At 60.3% G+C, this 19,840-nt stretch overlaps 1 long non-coding RNA gene across 1 annotated transcript; it reads right to left on the bottom strand.

Annotated features, from left to right (window-relative positions):
* Positions 1-10,274: 10,274 nt before the first annotated feature.
* Positions 10,275-18,823, bottom strand: LOC149861773 (uncharacterized). The gene is made up of 3 exons (XR_016443221.1): positions 18,683-18,823; positions 12,293-13,049; positions 10,275-10,590 (listed from the first exon to the last, which is right to left on the bottom strand). It is a non-coding gene; the product is annotated as an uncharacterized LOC149861773 (long non-coding RNA).
* Positions 18,824-19,840: the final 1,017 nt, after the last annotated feature.

The raw sequence follows: 19,840 nt of genomic DNA, 5'->3' as shown, positions 1-19,840 counted from the left end.
CGCATTCCGCTCATGTTGAGCAAATTCTTTTTGGTATTGGTTGGTGGAAACGGAGCGTGCTCCGTCCACTCCATGCATTGACCTGGTATTGCAGTGCTTCCAGGACCGGTGCAAAAAAAAAAAAAAGAAAAAAAAAAAAAGGGTGCCTCCCTCCTATGACTTTGGCCACCACGGAAACAGGGCGTCAAGATCCAGACGGCATCTCTGCCCTCTTCATTGTCACCTATGGGTGGTTGAGGGTGTGGCGGGCCAGTAGGGGGCGCTCCTGCACTGAGCCACCCCCCTCCCAACACCCGACCACCTTCCCGGCTCCGAGCGCCTCCCCGGGGGCCTCCCACGTCCAGCCGACCCCCCTCCTGGAGCACACTCGCTAGCCTGGGGGTAACGTGCCGCCACCACCCTGAGAAGGGACTCTCTCGGCCCTGTGTCTGCGGGAAAACACAGGCCGAATAGTCCTACGGGTGCTCGACCCAGTACAGGCACTTGAGGCACTTCCCCAAGCCGGGGGCCAAAAAGGCAAGTCTCCCTTAGTCCACAGACCTAAAGGGTCTCTTGGGCATAATTTAGACCCACCCCTCAATAAGTCTCCCACATCGGTCACAAAGGAGGACTTTATTGATTACAGGGGTAGGGTGAAAGTAGTGTCAAGATTGAGCAATATAATAGAAATCCTAAAGTGCAAACAGTGTGGCTGAGGTAGCCTTTTGATCACGCATCCGAGTTACTGCCAGCCAGGTATCTACCCAGATCTCAAGTAGCTTACTCACAAGCATCATCCCGAGGCTGTTGGGGATCCCCTCTGGAGGCAGGCCATTTCTCGCTCATGAGTTATAGGGGAGAGAGCCAGTTTCAGATGGTCAAGCTCCTCTCTACATCTGAGTCCCCGCATGGCTGCTGCCCACTCCTCCTGGGCAGCCTTAACTTATATAGCCCCTGTGACCTCGTTCACCTGGTCCAGTGGAGGCCAGCACCTGTTGGCTGTCAGCCAATCAATTTGAAATACATCACTCGTTGCCGGGCAGACTCCAGCCTACCAGGTAGATGCCCCTCACCCCGGTAGGTGATACCAGTCTCGTAGGCAGAGGGAGCAGGTTTCCCCTCCCTCAGGACTGCAGCCAGCTCAGGTTACCTAAAGAGAGAGGGTGAGGGTGCGTCTCCTCTGCTGGGCCCGTCCTCATCACATGGTCACAGGGCAGATTTTGGGGAGAAACAAAGGTGGCTTTCTGCCACAGAGGGCATGAATGCTGCATGCCCCCAGCGAGCGGGGGTGTGTGGCGATCTCCCACAGGCAGTAGCAGTGCTGTCGGCGGCAGGACCATGGCGGTGGTAAACGGGGAGCTCCCGCAGGCAGCCACGGCACTGTCAGTGGCAGGGCGGGGCGTGGTGAGCAGCAGTCAGCGACCCCCCCACAGATGCTGCCAGCAGCGTCAGTGGTGGCCAGCAGTGATCATGGGCCATCCGCAGACAGTGCCGGGGTGGCAAGCAGCGACTGCTCGCAGGTGCCATCGGCAGTGTCAGCGGCACCTTCTTGCAGGGCATGCGCTGCCACGCTAAGGGGGTGCTCGTGCACCCTGGCGCACCCCCTACACACTGCCAGTGGTTGCGGGCATGGGACCCAGACGTCTGGGCTCCCAGCACCCTGTGCCCTCATCCTCCCGCGAGCCCCACTCCGCTCCCAGAGCTGGAGGGAGCCCAGGCGTCCAGGTTCCTCACCATAAGCCCCGCGATAACCCTCCTCTCCTGGACTAGGGAGGGAACGCAGGCGTCCTCACTGCTGACTGGGAATGAACGCAGGAGGCGGGGATCCCAGTGCCCCTCCCCAGCATCCCCCACCCCCCCACACACAGTCCCCACTCTTGTCACAGCCGGAGGGAGCCGAGGCATCCAGGCTCCCTGCCCTAAGCCACTCGACGCCCCGCTCCTGTCCCAGACCTGGGAGGGAGCCGGGGTGTCTGGGCTCCCAACACCCCTGCTCTCATGCCCCCCAGACCCCACTCCCCCAGCCCCAGAGCTGACGACAATGCAGGCGTCCAGGTTTGCGGGGAGGGGGGAAGTGGGAATCAGACACAGAGGGCTGGGAGAGACCTCAGGAGGTCACCTCCAGTCCAGCCCCCTGCTCCAAGCAGGACCAGCCCCAGACAAGGCTTTGTCTACCCCGGGCTGCAACACCTCCAAGGATGGAGACTCCCCCACCTCTCTGGGGGCCTGTTCCAGTGCTTCACCACCCTCCGGGGGAGAAAATTCATCCTAATGTCCAAACTAAGCCTCTTTTGCTGCAACTTGAGCCCATTGCTCCTTCTGTCATCGGCCACCACTGAGAACAGCCCAGCTCCATCCTTTTTGCAGTTGCCCTTCAGGAAGCTGAAGGCTGCTGTTCAGTCCCCCCAGTCATCTCTTCTGCAGACTAAATCAGCCCAGTTCCCCCGGCCTCTCCTCACCAGTCCTGCCCCCCAGCCCCACAAATTTTCATTGCCTTTTGCTGGACTCTGTCCCACGTGTCCACATCCCTCCTGCAGCGGGGCCCAGCTGGACACAGGACCCCAGGCATGGCCTCCCCCGTGCACAACAGAGGGGAAGAATTGCTGCCCAAAACCTACTGGCACCGCTCCGACCGGTGCAGCCCAGGACGCCGGTAGCCTTCGTGGCAGCTGGGGCATGCTGCCGGCTCCTATTCAGCTTCTTGTCCCCTGTCACCCCCGGGTCCTTCTCTGCAGAGCTGCTCCCCAGTGAGTCAGCCCCAGCCAGTCCTGGGGTCCGGGACTGTGCTGTCCCAAGTGAAGGATTTTACACTCATGAGATTTCTTTTGGCCCAATCCCCTGCTATGTTGAGGTCTCTGTAAACCCCAGCCCTACCCTCCAGCATATCTACTCCTCCCCACTTCTTGATGTCATCTGCAAACTTGCTGAGGGCGCCTCCCCTCCCATCTTCCCCGGTCCTTGATGAAGACGTTGAACAAAACATCTAGCATTGATTACTGCCCTCTGAGGCCGATGCTCCAGCCAGTTTTCTATCCCCCTTACGGTCCATGGATCCAGCCCGGACTTCCTTAGCTGGCCTGTGGGAATGCGGTGAAGACCATATCAGACGCCTTGCCCAAAAACCAGGGGCACCACGTCCACTTGTCTTCCCGCGCCCACAGGGCCAGGGAGGCTGCAAACCAGCCGGGCTTCACTTGGCTGCAGTGGGGGGCTCCAGTGCACCCGGGATCCCAGCATGCACTGCTCTGCTCTGCAGCTCCTGGTGCAGGGCCCGGGCCCGGGGCTGCAGCATCTGCAGGGAGCTGAGGGCAGGTCAGAGACACCCAGAGGAGATGAGCAGGGGATGGTCCCGGTGCGGTGAGCCCCCCTGCCCAAACACCCCCGCACCCCCTTCCCCCGCCGCCGGGGGGAGCCCAGGCGCCCGGGCAACGACTCAGAGCAAGTCGGCCAGGGCCCCCCCGGCACCGCGGCAGCCAGCACGGTCCCAGCCCCGGCTCCGGACGCGCCGAGCGGGGGCACACCTGAGACGCAGCCCCGTGGGACCGGGGGCAACAGGGCTGGGACCAAGTCGACCTGCAAGTCAGGGCCACGCTGCGGCTGAGGGGCAGGACCGGGGGCCCCAGCGGGGATGTGGGTGTCATCCAGACCGTCTGCGGGGAGGGCGAGGGCTGACACTGCCCGCAGCCACCCCAGAGCCAGCCGCATCGCACAGGTCCCGTTACACCCAGCCCGAGTGCCCACCCCAGAGCCAGCCACATCCCCGGCCTGTGATGCCAGCCACACTGTGTCTGACTGCGGGGGCCGGAGATGGCCGATACCAGAGATCCCAGTTACGATGACCCCGTCCCTCTGCGTGGCGCTCACAGGGTTCCTGTCCTCACAAGTGTAATCTCAAGCATCACCCCCGGCGAGCCCGCGCACTGCCCGGCTCCGGGTCCCCGGGGACAGCCTCATGCAGTTGCCAGGCCCGGGACGGAGCCGGCGCAGGCCCACAGCAGCGTCTCGGTCGGCGGGTCTCGCAAGTCAGGTAAGGATCCCGTTCTTCGTGCTCTGCCGGAGGAGCCGTCAGGAGCGCGGCTTGCCCGCATCCCCGCCGTGCCCAGGGCCTCTCCGGGACACTGGGCGGAAGAGCAGCGGGCTCCTTGGCACGTGCCCCAGGACAGAGCCGTCACGGTCCCACATGTTTTCCCCATGGTTTTATGAGATCCTGAAGCACTTTCTAGAGAAATACAAGGCACATGACACTGCCTTGGTGAACCACCGCAAGATACAGGAGGTGGTAAGGGCAGGAGACACCCCGTCCCCGGTCACTCACTACCTAGTGACAGCTGCCAGGCCACGTGGGAACGAATCCTGCACCAGCACCTGCCGAAGGAGCACAGACCGACCTGGCAGCAGCCCACCGGGCACCACCCGCGCGGCCATGGCGGAGCAGCGCCGGGCAGGAGGTTCGCTGAACTGACTGAAGACAACATGCCGCTGGCAGGCAGAAACGATTGGCCGCCTCTTGTGGGACGGCCCCCACGCCAGGGAGGTGTGGAGGAAAGTCCATGCGCTCGTCCCGGCGGTGACAGGTGTCAGAAACCCGACCAGGGGACCCCGACACCTCGCTTCCACCATCCATGTCCTGCTTTGCGTACGCGCTGTGGAAAACCAGGACCCTGCTCAGAAACAGACACTCAGACCCCACAGTCCAGGACTGTGTTAAAATGGGACTAAGGGAAATGTGCTGGTACTGCAGGAAGACAGAGGAGGATGATGGGACAGAAATGGCAGAGGGGCCTGGCACAGACCTTTTCAGGAGTCGGCCCCGTGAGGAGGGCACTAGTGAGGTGGGGTACGAGTACAGAGATCGGTGTGCGGGTGCATGATGTGAACTGTGTAATGGGTTTTTCACAGATCCATAGACATTTGGGCTGGAAGGGACCTCGGGAGATCATCGGGTCCAGCTCCCCACCCCAGGGGCAGGAAGTCAGCTGGGGTTAAAGGATAAATGCCAGCAAGATAAGCATCCAAATGCTTCTTAAAGGAGTCCAGAGTAGGTGCGCGCACCACCTCGGGGAGAGCCTGTTGCAGGCCTTGCGGGTTGGACAGAAGTTTTTCCTTGTGTCCAGCCTAAAATGGTCTTGCAGGAGTTTGTGACCGTTGGACCTTGTCTTCCCCTGGGGCGGTCTGGTGCACAGACGTTCCCCAGATCCTGATGTACTTATAGGCGGCCACCAGGTCTCCCCTGAGCCTGCGCTTTCCCAGGATGAAGAGTCCCATGGCTCTCAGCCTCTCGTCATAGGGGCTCTTCTCCTGACCTCGGATCGCGCGTGGGGCTCTCCTCTGGACTCTCTGAAGCTTCTCACGTCCTTCTTGAATCATGGAGCCCAAAACTGGAGGCAGTACTCCAGCTGCGGGCTCACCAAGGCCGAGTACAGCAGGGGGATGACAGCCGGGGATTTACTTGAGAAGAGGCAAGCCAGAGTTTTGTTTCCTTTGCCAGCTGCACCATCGCACTGGTGGCTCATTTTCATCTTGTGGTCAATTGTGACCCCTGAGTCTCTTTCAGCCATGGTGCTAGCTAGCATAGCACTGCCGAGGCTATCAGCGTGCTGCGGGTATTTTCTCCGGAGGTGGAGGACCTTGCATTTGTCAGTACTGAATGTCATCAGGTTTGTATCTGCCCATTTACTAAGTTAATGCTTTCCCCACAGCAGCTGTCCTGGGCCCCTGCCTGCAGCCGACACCAGCCCAGACCGTCACTGTCACCCCCGACCCTCCATCGGCCCCGATGACCTTGGTCCTGCAGCCGCCCCCGCAGAACATTGCAGCCTGCGCCTGGTACTGCGCGGCCGACACAGCATCAGGCACGACCTTCACCTCCTCCCCACACTTTGGCACCCAGGCCAATGGCCCCAGCTACACGGGGCGCGAGACACCGGGGCCTGACTGCTCCCTGTGCATCATGGGGGTAATGCTGAATGACTCCAGCCCCTACACGGTGGGGGTGGCTCCTGCAGCTGCCATGCTGTCACTCCCACGGGGTCTCCTGGCAGGTCCTGACCCCCCTGCACAGGGTGAACCAGTTGCATGGGGAGCCCTGCCCCAGGTCCTGGCCCCCGTGCCCAGGCCCCAGCTTCCTCTCGAGGCTGGGGGGCACTGGCCCAGGCTGCCCACTTCTCCCAGCGCACCTCTTGCAGCTGGCCGGCCAGCGCTGATTATTTCCTGGAGTGCATCCTCAGCCTCGCGCCCAGCACCTGCCCGGACAAGGCCGGCCCTGCCTGCTGCTGGTGCCCCAAAATTCAGGCAAGACGCCTGCTCACAGCCGCCCGGGCTCTGACATCCCCCCGGCCAAGTTCTCCGCCCTCCCCGGGGGTCTCAGATTGCAGGTGTGGGAGAATGGCCCTAAAACACCCAGGTTCCCACAGTGCCTTGGGGCAAGCCCTGGTCTGGGGCACGGGGATCCCAATAACGTGGACTTTGTGTGTGTGTCTGTGCATGCGTGTGTGTGCATGCATGTGTGTGTGTGTGTGTGTGTGTGTGGCCCCAGAGTTGCTGTCACCACACAAGGTGACGTCCCCCAACACCACAGTGGTGGAGAACGGGACCCTCAAGCTCACACGTGAGCCCACCTTGGCACCGGGATGCAGCACTGGCTGCAGCGCCACCACCTCCACCTCCACCTCCGTTGTCCTGTGGTTGGGGCGGGAGGGCGAGAGCCCCCGGGCAGCACGGGGGGGGGCAGGACAGGGGGTCTCTGCCGCCCCACTCTGATGTCCCTCCGTGACGCAGGTCCAGGTCTCGTGGCCGGGGCTGCCCTGGCAGCCGTGGCCCAGAGCCTGGTCCCCTGCTCAGCCGTGAGAAGTGAATGGGGGCTGGGGGGAGGGTCCAGGACACCGGGGTCCCCAGTCTCAGCCTCTTTCCTCTCTCCTCCGACAGCCGGAGGAAGACCCCACAGGACAGCAAGGAGCCCCCCTGCAGCGTATGAGAACCTGCCCCCCCGGCCACTGCGGGGCCAGCAGTGAGTGACCACAGGCTTGACCCCCCCACTGGTGCCCCTCCCCCCCGACCAGTAGCCCCTGCCTTCCCCTCTGTCCCTGTGGGCTGCCCGGGGGCGTCTCTGGTGCTAAGGACGGAGCTCCCCGGCCCACCTGCCAGGTAAGGCCCCCCTGGGGCTGCTGGGAGCAGGGCCGCTCATCACAGCCCAGACCCAGGAGTGGCTGGGAGCATCTCCCCCCCGCTGGCTCTGACCTGCCCCCGTCTCCCCTCAGATGCTGCAGCCGGGCACCAGGGAGCTGTTCCCAGAGCAAAGTACCTGAGCGATGCCCCACCCCAGCCCGGTGCATGCTGGGAGCCCTGGTGCACTTGCACTTTGGGCCTTGCAGGGTCAGAGGTCAGGGATGGGTGCCCCCTCCCATGACTTTGGGCACCACAGATATGGGGCGTCAAGGTCCAGAGGGCATCTCCGCACCGCCCCTCCGGGGCACGGACGTAACCCAGGCTCCCGGGCCCAGCTCCCACAGCCTTTCCCCCGGCGCCCGAGGGAACCCAGCCGTCCAGCTGGGTCTGGCTAGGCGGGAGCCTGAGGAACAAGTTTTAACCTGGGTTATCCCAGGGCAGGGGAGCCGGGCTGGTGGGTCCCCGGGTCTCTGGGGTCTGAAGTCGGTACAGACTCACCATGGAGCAGCAAGTCCCTCACGTCCTCCATGAGCTGCTTGTCACCTGTCGGGGGTTGAGGGCGTGAGACCCGGGCCTCCGGGCTCCCAGCGCCCCGTGCGCTCACCCCCCACAGACCCCAGTCCTGTCCCAGAGCCAGAGGGAACCCAGGTGAGCCGGCTCCCTGCCCTAAGCCCTCGAGCTCACTCTTCTCCTAGACCGGGGAGCCTGGTCGGGGCTGCCAGCGCCCCTGCTCAGCCCCCCAACCCCCCAGTCCTGCCCCAGAGCCAGGGGGAAACCCAGGCATGCGGGCTCCCTGCCCGAAGCCCCTCGACTCCCTGCCCTGCCGTAGCTCAGGCAGGGAACCCGGGCGTCCGGGCTTCCCACACCCCGCTCCCCTCTCAGAGCTGAAGACACCTCAGGCGAATGGGATCTCGGTGAGGGGTGGGGGCAAAATTGGGAATTGTCTACAATGAGGGCTGGAAAGGACCTCGGGGTCACATCTAGTCCAGCCCCCTGCTCAAAGCAGGACCAGCCCCAGCTACATCATCCCAGCCAGGGCTCTGTCTATCCGGGGTTTGAAAACCTCAAAGGATGGAGACTACAACCACTCAGTGTAACCTGTTCCAGTTTTTCACCACCCTCCTAGTGAGAAAAGTCTTCCTAGTATCTAACCTCAACTTCCCTTGCTGCAGCAGGAGCCCATTGCTCCTTATCCTGCCATCCGCCCCCCTGAGAGCAGCCCAGCTCCATCCTCTTTGCAGCCCCCAGCAGGGAGGTGACGGCTGCTATGAAATCCCACCTTGGTCTTCTCTTCTAGACTGGAATCAGCCCAGTTCCCTTGGCCTCTCACAGGTCATGTCCCCAAGCTCCCAGACATTTTCATTGCCCTTCGCTGGACTCTTTCCAATGTGTCCCCATCCTTTCTGTAGTGGGGGGCCCAAAACTGGACACAGGACTCCAGACATGGCCTCCCCAGTGCTGAATACAGGGGAATAATCACTGCCCTTGACCTACTGGCAACGCTCCTACCACTGCAGCACCATATGCCGGTCGCCTTCCTGGCAACAAGGGCACACCACTGGCTCATATCCATCTTCTTGTCCCCTGTTAGCCCCAGGTCCTTTTCTGCAGAGCTGCTGCCCAGCCCATCGCCCCAGCCTGCACCAGCGCAAGGGGTTGTTCCCTTCCTTTGCACTTGTCCTTGTTGAACCTCGTGAGATTTCTTTTGATCCAACCTCCAACGTGTGGAGGTCTCTCTGAATCCTAGCCCCACCCTCCAGCATATCTACTTCTCTCCCTGTGGTGTCATCTGCAGACTTGCTGTGGGTGCGCTCCACCTTCTTCCAGGTCATTGATGAAGACATTAAACAAAACCGGCCCCAGGACCAACCCCCGGGGCACTCCACTTCATACCGGCTGCCAACTAGACGTAGAGGCATTTATTACTACCGTCTGAGCCTGTTGCTCCAGGCAGTTTTCTATCCCCCTTACAGCCATTCATACGCTGTGGGAGACCATTATCACAAGCACTGCTACATTCGAGGTGCACCACATCCACTGGTCTCCTGCATCCCCAGAGCCGGGGGGCAGCAAAGCCCGGCACAGCCAGGACCTCGGCATTCAGCCTGCACGTCCCGCAGGGGCCGCGGTGCCAGAGCAGCCAGGTCCTGGTCTCGGTGCCACGGCCGCAGCTTCCTCTCTGGGCTGTCGGGGGGCTTGGCCCAGGCTGCCCACTTCCCAGGCTGCTCCCCCAGCCCATGCGGCTGATTTCCCGGAGCGTCTGCCCAGGCACGCCCGGGCCTGCCACTGCTGGTGGCTCACAAGGCCAGCACGACACCCACTCAGAGCCACCCAGGCTCTGACCTCCCCTGAGCTGATATGTTCCCCGCACGGGGGTCTCAAAGGTCCCCCCCAGTTTGCTGGTATGGGTGCATCGGGCTGAACCCCCAGGTTCCCACAATGCTTTGGGGTGGGCCCCAGTCTGGGTCACTGGGAGCAGGGGCCCCAGTAACACGGCCTTTGCCCCACTGGCTCGGAGACGCTGTCGTGGCCCCAGCTGACGTCCCCCAACTCCTGGTGGGACCGCGACGGCTCCAGCTCGGCACGTGGCGACCACATGGGGCCATCCCCGGGGAACCGGATGCCGACAGCGCGGGGGCTTGGCTGGGACGCCGCCGGTGATTACGCTTGTGAGGTCAGGAAGCCTGTCAGCCGCACTGCAGCCGCCCGTCACCATTACAGTTGCTTGTAGCAGAGAGCCTGGGATGCGGCTGGCTCTGGGGTGGCCCTTGTTCTCCCCACAGACAGTCTGGACAGCACCCACCCGCCCCGCCGGAGCCCTTGTCCCTCCCCCTGGGTATGACCCAGATGTGTGCAGCCAGCGCAGTCCCAGCCCCACCGTTCAGCTGGTCCCGCAACAGCCCCGTCCCCGTCGCCGTCCTGACCGGCGCCTTCCCGAGCCTGGCACAGACAGGTGTGGTCAAGAGCCACACGACAAACCCCAGCACTGGCCACAGCACCCCCGCCTCCATCTCCACCTCCTCCATCCCGCCGCCACGCCGACAGGTTCATGGAAAGACACAAAGGCCGACAAGCCTAAAACCAAGCCAAGGCCAGTCTGTTTACATGTAAAAGTGATCGTTTCTCCCAGTCCCAGCACAGAGGCCGTCTCCGTCCCCGTCTCTGTCCCCATCTCCGTCCCCATCTCGTCTGATCCGTCCCCGGCGCAGCAGCCTGCTCATCCCCATGATTTCTCACTCCTGCCCTGTGCCGGGAGCTGCCTCCTTCCTCTTCGGTCCTCTTGGGCTCCGCACCATCAAAGCCCCCGGCAGTCATGGAAATGGAGAGGCAGAATCCCGAGCAGAAGCTCACGGGAAACCCAGTAATCAAACTGCTCATTACTGGTTACCAGAAAGTCCCAGTTCGGATGGAACGACCTTCCTCGGCGACAGAAGATTATACCCATTTCTATGAAGTCGGAAGAGATCAAGAAATGGATTGAGAGGCAGGACAAACGGGAGGGTTTTAAGGAGTCCTTGGACAATCAAGGGGGAGTAAATCAGGAGGAGACACCAATAAAGCCCAGATGGAGAATATCTTTCCCTGCAAATCAACATGAGTTAATTGCAAAGAAATATTTGCTGTACTAATTAATCCAGGACAGACGTAGCAGACACATAGCCGCCTGCTGAAAACCCTCCTAAATACTGTTAGATCAGCTGGAAGTGACAACTCCTTATTCCTTTTCTGCCGGTCCAGGCACGAACCCGCATCCTCGTGCACCGGGCACTCGTCATCAGTATTTTGTGTTGTCGCTTCGGGAGCAAGCGCAGCTCAGCTTCAGCCTCATGGTGCCCCTGCTCCCTCCCGTCGTATGAGGGAGACGTGAACACCCCAGCACCGCCACCGCTGCCCACTCAGAGCCCGGTTCCCTGCGGGGAAGAGCCCGGTGCAGCCCTGGTGCGGCACAGCTGGGACGTGCCACTGCCAACCTCGGCCTGCCTGACCAGTGGGGCAGGGGCTGTGGGGCAGGAGTCAGGGCACCCCGGGGCAGCAGGGTGCAGGGGCTGGTGAAGCGGCCGCCCCCCACCACACACCCAGGTAGGTGCTGCCTCGGCCCAGTGGGACCCAGGCATCTGGGCACACCTGACGGGCCATGGGGGGCCTGCATGGGACCCACGACCCCCCCACACCGGGCGGACCCTGGGGGAGCTGTTGCTGGCAGATCAGTGCAGCCAGTGCCGTAGCAACAACGTCTGGTGCCTGGGGCAAGCCGGCAGCAGTCACCTGCCCCCGCCCCGTGCACGGCTCCGGGCCCCCACCCCGGCCATACTTGCCCAGGCATGCACGCAGCAGTGGGAGCTGCCCCCCCAACCCTGCACCCCCCAAACGAGCCGCTCACGGCTCCATCCCGGCCTCGCCCCTCCCCGACTGGTGCCCCAGCGCCTCTTGGTGCCCCTTCTCGCCCCCCCCCCCCCCACTATGGCACTGAGTGTCCCCTCCCTGCCACCCCCCAGCACTGGGGCTAGGGTCAGAGCTGGGGTTTCCTGGGGGGTGAGAGGTATCCCCATTTCCACGTCCCAGGCTGCCTTGTGCTGTGGGGGGTCCTATAGAGCCTGCCCTGGCACACGTGTGTGTCATGGACAAGTGCCCTGACCCACTGCCTCTGCCCCCACAGCCGCCATCCTGGGCTCCTGCCCCTCTCACCCCTCCCGCGCTGGCCAAGACCCTGTCACTGGGGTCAGAGGCAGGACCCGGTGCCTGGTGCCCGGTGCCCAGCCCCCAGTGCCGGGCCGGCAGAGACCCTAGGTGTCCGAGCCCCCGTGCTGCTGCCTGCCCTGGTGTCCTCACACATGTGCACATGTACAGACGTGTGCCCTGCCCTGGCACTAGACACACCTGTGCACAACATCACCCCAGGGCAGGCACACTCAGCTGGGCCTGAGCACCTGGGTCCAGGTGCGACTCTCCCCATGCAGCTTTCCCGGGCCCCAAACCCAGCAGCGCTGCAGGCACCGGCCTCTGCCCCAGCCCAACCTGGACCCAGACATGCTAGAGCTGGGAGTAATACGGCCTTCGACGAGCCCCTGGTCCAGCCCAGAAGCAGGATGAGACCATCAGGTCTGGACGCTACAGGATGCTGAATGCTATTACTACCCCCGACGCTTACCCTATGCCCAGCATGGACTCTGCTCCCTGCTCCGGGCCAAGCCGAGTTCATCTCTACTCTCGATCTCTCAAAAGGGTCCTGGCAGACGGCGCTGGATCTGGACCCCACAGCCGACTCTCCTCTACCACACCTGTGGGACTGTATGAGGTCACAGTCCTACCCTTCGGTATGTGCAATTTTCCTGCCTCCTTTCAGAACCGATTAATGACTTGCTCTAAGGATGTGAGCAGTTTGCAGTGGCTGACGTGGACGACACCACCATCTTCCGTCAGGACTTGAATCGCACCCGATCCATCTAACTGCTGCCTTAGACAAGATCAGGCGGGCTGGGCTTGCAGCAAACACCGAGAAATGTCAGGTGGCATTACCCGAGATGGTGTGTTTGGGACGCCGTGTGGGTGGTGGCATGGTCGCTCCCACATGGGGGGAGATCGAGGCCACTAGAGACTGGCCCCCCCCCCCAAACTAAGAAGCAGGTCAGAGCCGTCCTTGGCCGGATACTACAGGTTTGTTCCTGACTTTGGAGCAATGGCAGCTTCCCTACACAATCTGACGAGAAAAGACAATCCTGAGCGGGGTCGTCTGGATGTCAGCGCGTCAACAGGCATGACACCGTGAAGCCTGCCCTGATCAAACAGCCGATTTTAAGGGCACCAGACGGGGAGACGCTCTCCTGCGTGGCTACTGCTGCCTCGGATGCCAGACTTGGAGCGTGGCTGGACTGGCGCCGGCTGCAGGCAGGAGCCCAGGACGGCATCTGTGGGGAAAGCAGAGGTCAGAGCAGGTCAGGGCAGAGGCCGGTGCCCACAGCACTGCCAGGTTTAGGGCTTACGTCCTAGGAAGGGTCCGTGGGGTCTGGGCTGGGCAGATGGACCCTGGCCCCGGCTTCAGGGAAGTCACACCTGGAGCCAGGAGCTGCCCCCAGCACTGACGCCGCCAACACGCAGGGCCCAGAGAACAACGTGCAGCACCGTGCACTGCGGGGCTGCCCCGGGGAGAGGGAGGGGCACAGACAGGGGCAGGGGGGGATACCTGGATGGATAGACCCTGGGGGGAGGCAACAAGATAGACGGACCCAAGTGCACTTCATGACCCAGTTCCCAGAGGGGGTCACGGAGGGGACCCCACCCCACCCCACTCCAACGCCATCCCCTGTGGGCCCCTCCAAGCCCCGCTCAGTCCCCACTGCTTACTGTCCAGCAGCAGCCCCTGCCAGTGCCTGCCCCATGCCGGGGTGGGGGGCGCTGGTCCCACACAGACCCCCCCACAGGCTCCATCTGGACACCTGGGGCCAGAGGAGTGCCAGGAGCACCTGTCCAGGCTCTGACCCACAGCCCCTGCCTCCTCCCAGTGCCCCTCACTCCCGACCCGCAGCCCCTGCCCCTGCCCCTGCCCCTCCACACGGCAGATGCTCCTCGCTCCCGACCCGCAGCCCCTCTACTGTCTACTCGACCCAACTTCCTCTGCTCAGGATCGGGCCCCCAGGTCCCAGAGACTCCTCTCTGCCCCACCCTTGCCCTTGCTCTACTTCTCACCTGCCAGGAGAATCCCCCTCAGAGACGGGTCCCCATGGCCAGCACCTGGCGGGACCCCTCGAGCCACCCCCAGGCAGGCCGGCCCCAGCCCCAGCCCCAGCGCCCCCCCTCGGCTGCACCAGCACTGGCACTTCCCTGTTGGAGTTGCAACTTCCCAGCAGGAGGGGGGAAGTGGGGGCCTGAATGAACTCACCGCCTGGGAGTGAGGGGCAGCAGGAGGGCCAGGGGCTGTGGGCCAAGAGTGAGGGCCACGGGTGGGGCAGGGCTGTGAAGTGAAGGCCCCTTGAAAGTGCAATTCCCAACACTGGGATGCAGCCCTGCACATCACCCCCAAGCCCTGCGGGTGCCCCTCACTGCCGACCTGCAGCCCCTGCCCCTAGCCCCTCACTCCCAACACACAGCCCTCTGCCCCCCATACCCTGGGGGGCACTGGCTGATGGGGGGGAGGGGCCGTGCAGATAATGGCGAAGGAAGTGCCACAATCTCCTGTGTCTCAATGCCCATGTGGCTGCGGGGGGGGCACATCCCCTGGCTCACACACATATGTGTGCGCCTGCGCGAGCTTCCCCTGGCAGTGCCCTGGCAATGGCTGCACCCCCAGAGTTTCCACATTGGGTGTCAGGGAAGCAGGGGCTTCAACGCTGCCCCCAAGACCTAAGTGTCCAGGCCCTGCCCCCCACCCCACCCCCCAAAACCCATGAGCAGGGGTCTAGGCCGGGGGGAGGGGAAGCAGAAGGTGGCTTGGCAGGGCTACGGCCCATGCAGGGTTATCCGGGTGCATGGGGGAGCACTTGTGAGGGCAGAAGTGTTGTCACCCCCTGGCCCCGGGAGAACCCGGACATCCGGGCGCAGAGGGGCTGTGGTCGCGGCTGCTGCTGGCAGGTGAGCGGGGCTGAGGCCTGGGGGGACACGGGGGTCTAGGCATGGCACAGCGACCCCCCCCCACCATCCTGTCCCCTATCGTCCGTCTGTCCTGGGGCAGAGCTGGGTCTGGGGGGAGAGGCAGGGGGACACCTCACCGCCATTGCTGGGGGGGCATTTCCCACTGGGCAGCTCCCACTTGCCCTGGCGCCCTTCCACACACATGCACACGCACAGATGTGTGCCTGGCCCTGGCACTAGATACCTGCATGCACACACACATACATGCACACATACCATGTCCTGACACCATGGACGTGCACCAGACCCCAGCGCCATGCAGGACCCCGCAGGAACAGCATGCCTGGCTAGACACCAATGGACCTCGCTGCCGCCCCACTTTGCCCTGGGCCCCCCCATCCGCAGCTTGGGGGCTTACCAGGAGACTGGACACCTGGGTCCCATGCCCTCAAGCCCCCCAGGTGACCATTGAGGAGGTGATGGTGTAGAAATTTACTAACAAGACCATAAATAATAGTGTAGCAGTTAACTATAAAGCAGACTCAGCCTCCAAGGACAGGCTGATAAGACTCTGCAATGACCGAACCCTATTCACTTTGAAGTCTGAAGTAAGCAAAGATATACTTCTCCTCCCTATTAGCTAGCCTTTCGAAACAAACATGTAGCCAAAACCCAGTTTTGAAATAATTAAGAGTTTTCTCACACTGACCTGATATCTTGTTTTCTTTCACAGTGGAAAATTCCCACCTGTGCACGCATCTTGTCTGTAAACTATAAAATGCCTCTAACAGTTTTATTCGGGGCCTCTGAGTTCACTCAGGGTGCCCAGCATGCTGAATAAATTTTGAGACAGACAGCGACTCTGTGTCTTTGGGAATATCTCCGCAACGGGTCACGAACTCCTCAACAATTTTGGCGACCCGGATGGGACCGCTTGTGTGCTGACCCGGCTGCTCGTCGTTCGGACCAGCCTTCCCAGCCAGCATAGGTGAGTTTGTCACTATTCAGAGGGCTCGGTCCGGGCGTCGGGTGAGTGGGGCCGGCCGTGAGGGGTAGCTGTTCCCAGGAATTTATAGACCAGAGTGCTTAAGTCTCGGGAGGATGGGATAATCGGCTTCAAACGTCCCACCGGGATCTCCTTTAGGGAGGCTTCTCTAGGTTTGGGGAGAAGGGAATCTGCCGGTGCAGTCTGGCATGGGCAGGAAGCGCACTTTTATTTTGTGTACAGAGGGGTGGCCTGTCTTAACTCAACAAGGTGCTCCGGATAAACGGTGGCCGAAATTTGGCTCATTTGATTGGTCTCATTTGGCATTCCTTCAAATGGAATTGGTAGCTTTATAGATTTCATAGATTTCATAGACATTAGGGCTGGAAGGGACCTCGGGAGATCATCGAGTCCAGCCCCCTGCCCAAAGGGCAGGAAGTCAGCTGGGGTCATAGGATCCCACCAAGATAAGCATCCAATTTACTCTTGAAGGTGTTCAATGTAGGTGCTTGAACCACCTCTGCTGGCAAACTGTTTCAGACCTTGGGGGCTCGGACAGTAAAGAAATTCTTCCTTATGTCCAGCCTGAAACGGTCTTGCAGGAGTTTGTGACCGTTCGACCTCGTCATCCCTTGGGGCGCTCTGGTGAACAGACGTTCCCCCAGATCCTGGTGGTCACCCCTGATAAACTTATAGGTGGCCATCAGATCACCCCTGAGCCTGCGCTTTTCCAGGCTAAAGAGTCCCATGGCTCTCAGCCTGTCATCGTAAGATCTGTTTTCCTGACCTCTGATCATGCGCGTGGCTCTCCTCTGGACTCTCTCAAGCCTCTCCACAGCCCTCCTGAACTGCGGAGCCCAAAACTGGACGCAGTACTCCAGCTGCGGCCTCACCAAGGCCGAGTAGAAGGGGAGAATGACGTCCCGGGATTTGCTCGAGAAGCATCTATGGATGCACGCCAGCATTTTGGTCGCTTTACTAGCCGCAGCATCGCGTTGCAGGCTCATGTTCATCTTGTGGTCAATGATGACCCCCAAGTCTCTTTCTTCTGTAGTGCTAACCAACGTAGCACTGCCGAGCCTATAAGGGTGCTGCAGGTTTTTCCTCCCAAGGTGGAGAACCTTGCATTTTTCGGTGTTAAACACCATGAGGTTCTCGTCTGCCCATTTGCTGAACTTGTCCAGGTCAGCCTGGATCACCTGCCTATCTTCTGGCGTGGATGCTTTGCCCCAAAGTTTGGTGTCATCGGCAAACTTGGCCAGTCCACTCCTGACTCCAATGTCCACATCGTTAATGAAGATGTTGAACAGTGTGGGTCCCAGGACAGAGCCTTGAGGGACCCCACTGGTCACAGGGCACCATGATGAGTGACTGCCATCAATCACAACCCTCTGGGTCCGACCACGAAGCCAATTTCCCAGCTAGCGGATCGTGGTGGAGCCAAGGCCACAACTGGCCAGTTTGGCCAAGAGGTGATCATGGGATACCAAATCAAAAGCTTTTTTGAAGTCAAGATATATGACATCAATCTCTTCTCCCTTGTCCAGGTGATAGGTCACCTGGTCATAGAAGGAAATGAGATTGGTCAAACAAGACCTACCCGCAACAAACCCATGCTGGCTATCCCTTAGGATGTTAGCCTGGGCCCGTCCCTCAAGGATGGCCTCCTTAATAAACTTTTCTAAGATCTTCCCCAGGATAGAAGTCAGGCTGATGGGCCTGTAGTTAGCCGGATCCACTCTCCTCCCTTTCTTGAAGATCGGCACCACATTGGCCTTCTTCCAGTCTTCGGGCACTACACCAGAGCGCCAGGAGTTTTCAAAGATCCGTGCCAGGGGCTGGGCTATGACGCTCGCCAGCTCCTTGAGTACCCTGGGGTGCAGATTGTCAGGGCCGGCTGACTTGAAGGTATCCAGCTTCTCAAGGTGTTCCTTCACGAGGTCAGCATTGATGGAGGGTAGGGGATCCCCCTCACCCAGATTTCCCTGTCCCATAGCAGGCATGGGCATCCCGTGTGACTGATGAAAGACTGACGCAAAGTACCTATTTAATAGGTTGGCTTTTTCCTGGACGTCAGTTGCCCCATCTGGTTTAGCAGGGGTCCAACATTGCCCTTGCTTTTCCTCTGGCTCCCCACATATCTGAAAAAGGACTTTTTGTTGTCCTTGATCCTTTAAAACCTCAGCAGATGGATTATTGGTACCTGTGGGCTGAATTGGCCAAAAAAGCCCCAAAACTGGTTCTTTACTCTACCACTCCACCTCCTTATGATCCTCCGATTTCAGTCTCTGTGGAGTCTGAAGACGACCCTGAGCCTCTCTACCCTGCTCTCCCTGTCCCAGTCAACCCCTGCCCCTGACAAGAGCGCTGCAGCTCCTGTGGCATCAGCGCTGGCTCCGAGCTCCGGGCTCCCTGCCTCCAGAGGCTTTTCTTCGGTCTGGACCCGGAGCCGGGGTCCTGTGGGGGAGGCATTTCCACCCAGCCAGGGGAATGAACACCCGAATGCGGTGGTTCAGGCTCCTTTGCGAACCTACCTGGTCCCGTTTGTGGATGGCGGGGGCAGCTTCCAGGTTCGCGCTACTCTAATTCATGTGCCTTTCACCCGAGGGGACCTCCTCATTTTGCAACAACAAACCCCCTCTTTTTGGGAAAAACCTGATGAAGTAGGACGGACTATTTGGCGCACAGTCCATACTTATGACCCTTCTTGGTCAGACATGCAGGAACTCATGGATACCCTGCTGACCCCAGATGAGCGGGCTAAAGTTTTAGACTGTGCCAGGGCTGCTGCCTCAGCAGCAAACAGAGATCCTTGGCCTTCTAATGAACCTAATTGTGATTACAACACCCCCCAGGGAAGGGCATCCCTGAGGGAAGCCCAGAATGATTTACTAGCAGGCTTTGATGAAGCAAGTAAAAAGCCTGTGAATTGGGGAAATTCCATGCATGCAAACAGGGACCCGAGGAGCATCCGGATGCCTTCTTTACCCGTTTGTGTGAGGCAGCCAAGACATACGTTCATCCTGATGTAGATAAACCAGAGCATGTGCCTTCGCCGGTATCAGCCTTTGTAAACCAGAGTGCTCCCATTATCAAAGGGCATTTCTGCAGGTATACTCCAGGGTGGGAAGGAAAGAGTATGTTAGAGATAAGAAACATAGCAAGCTATGTGTTTGATGGGAGAAAGGAGAGGGAAAGAAAGAAGGAGAGAAAGGAAGATTTTAGTAGCTGCAATGGTTGAGGGAGCAATGCACAGCATGTCAGGAAGAGGGCGGAACAAGGGAAGGGGCCAGGGAGGGTTTCAGCGAAGGGGATTAGGTCAGAGAAACCAGGGCGAGCGGTGGTCCACAGTTCAAAGAGCCAGCGAGGTATGTTACTACTGTAAACAACCCGGACACTTCAAACGAGCATGTCCCCAGAGGAAGGGGATGAACATCGGAGCCATCTCAGAACGGGGGCCCCTCCGGACCAGTGATGCCAGGAGCCGGTGTCAAAGACTACTCACAGGAAAGAAGGACTCAGTAACCCGACTGACCACCCTCACCCAGCCTGGCCTGTGGTAACTATAAATTGCAATAAGAGTGACCCTGTTGCCTCAATTCAGGTAGGAGAGCAACGATATGATTGTTTAATTGACACCAGCGCTACTATGTCTATGTTATCTACAACTCCTGAGCGTGCAGGTCTAATTGAGGAAGGAACTGAGAATGTGATGGGAGTGGGGGGGAATTGTTGAAAACTAGCAGAAGTGCCCCTGCTCGAGTCCAAGTGGGACCCTTGTCGTGTGAACACTCCTTTTTGTCTGCCCGGGCTCCTATGTATTTATTAGGATGGGACTTACTGTGTAAGCTGAGGGCCACTACTCTGTAGTCTGGAGGGAATAACTTTAGAATTACCAGTTGACAAACTGCCTTATTTCGCGGGGGCATTGGCCGGGGGGAGGGGGGGGGAAATTTCCTGGTGGAACTACAACGATTGCCGGCCACATTGTGGGGCTGGGAGGCCACCGATGCAGGACTGCTGAAGTCTGCCACTCCGGTTGTTATTCAAACCATGGGGGGAGTCCCGCCCTGCATGCCTCAGTACCCGCTGACTAAAGAAGCAGAAGAAGGTTTGCAACCCCTGATAAATGAGTACATCAGGAAA

The sequence above is a fragment of the Crocodylus siamensis genome, chromosome 6 (assembly GCF_052110815.1).
Source record: "Crocodylus siamensis isolate JL-2025a chromosome 6, ASM5211081v1, whole genome shotgun sequence".
Taxonomy (NCBI): Eukaryota; Metazoa; Chordata; order Crocodylia; family Crocodylidae; genus Crocodylus; species Crocodylus siamensis.
The sequence above is the reverse complement of the archived record's forward strand: the minus strand, read 5'-3'. Positions and strand labels throughout refer to the sequence as shown.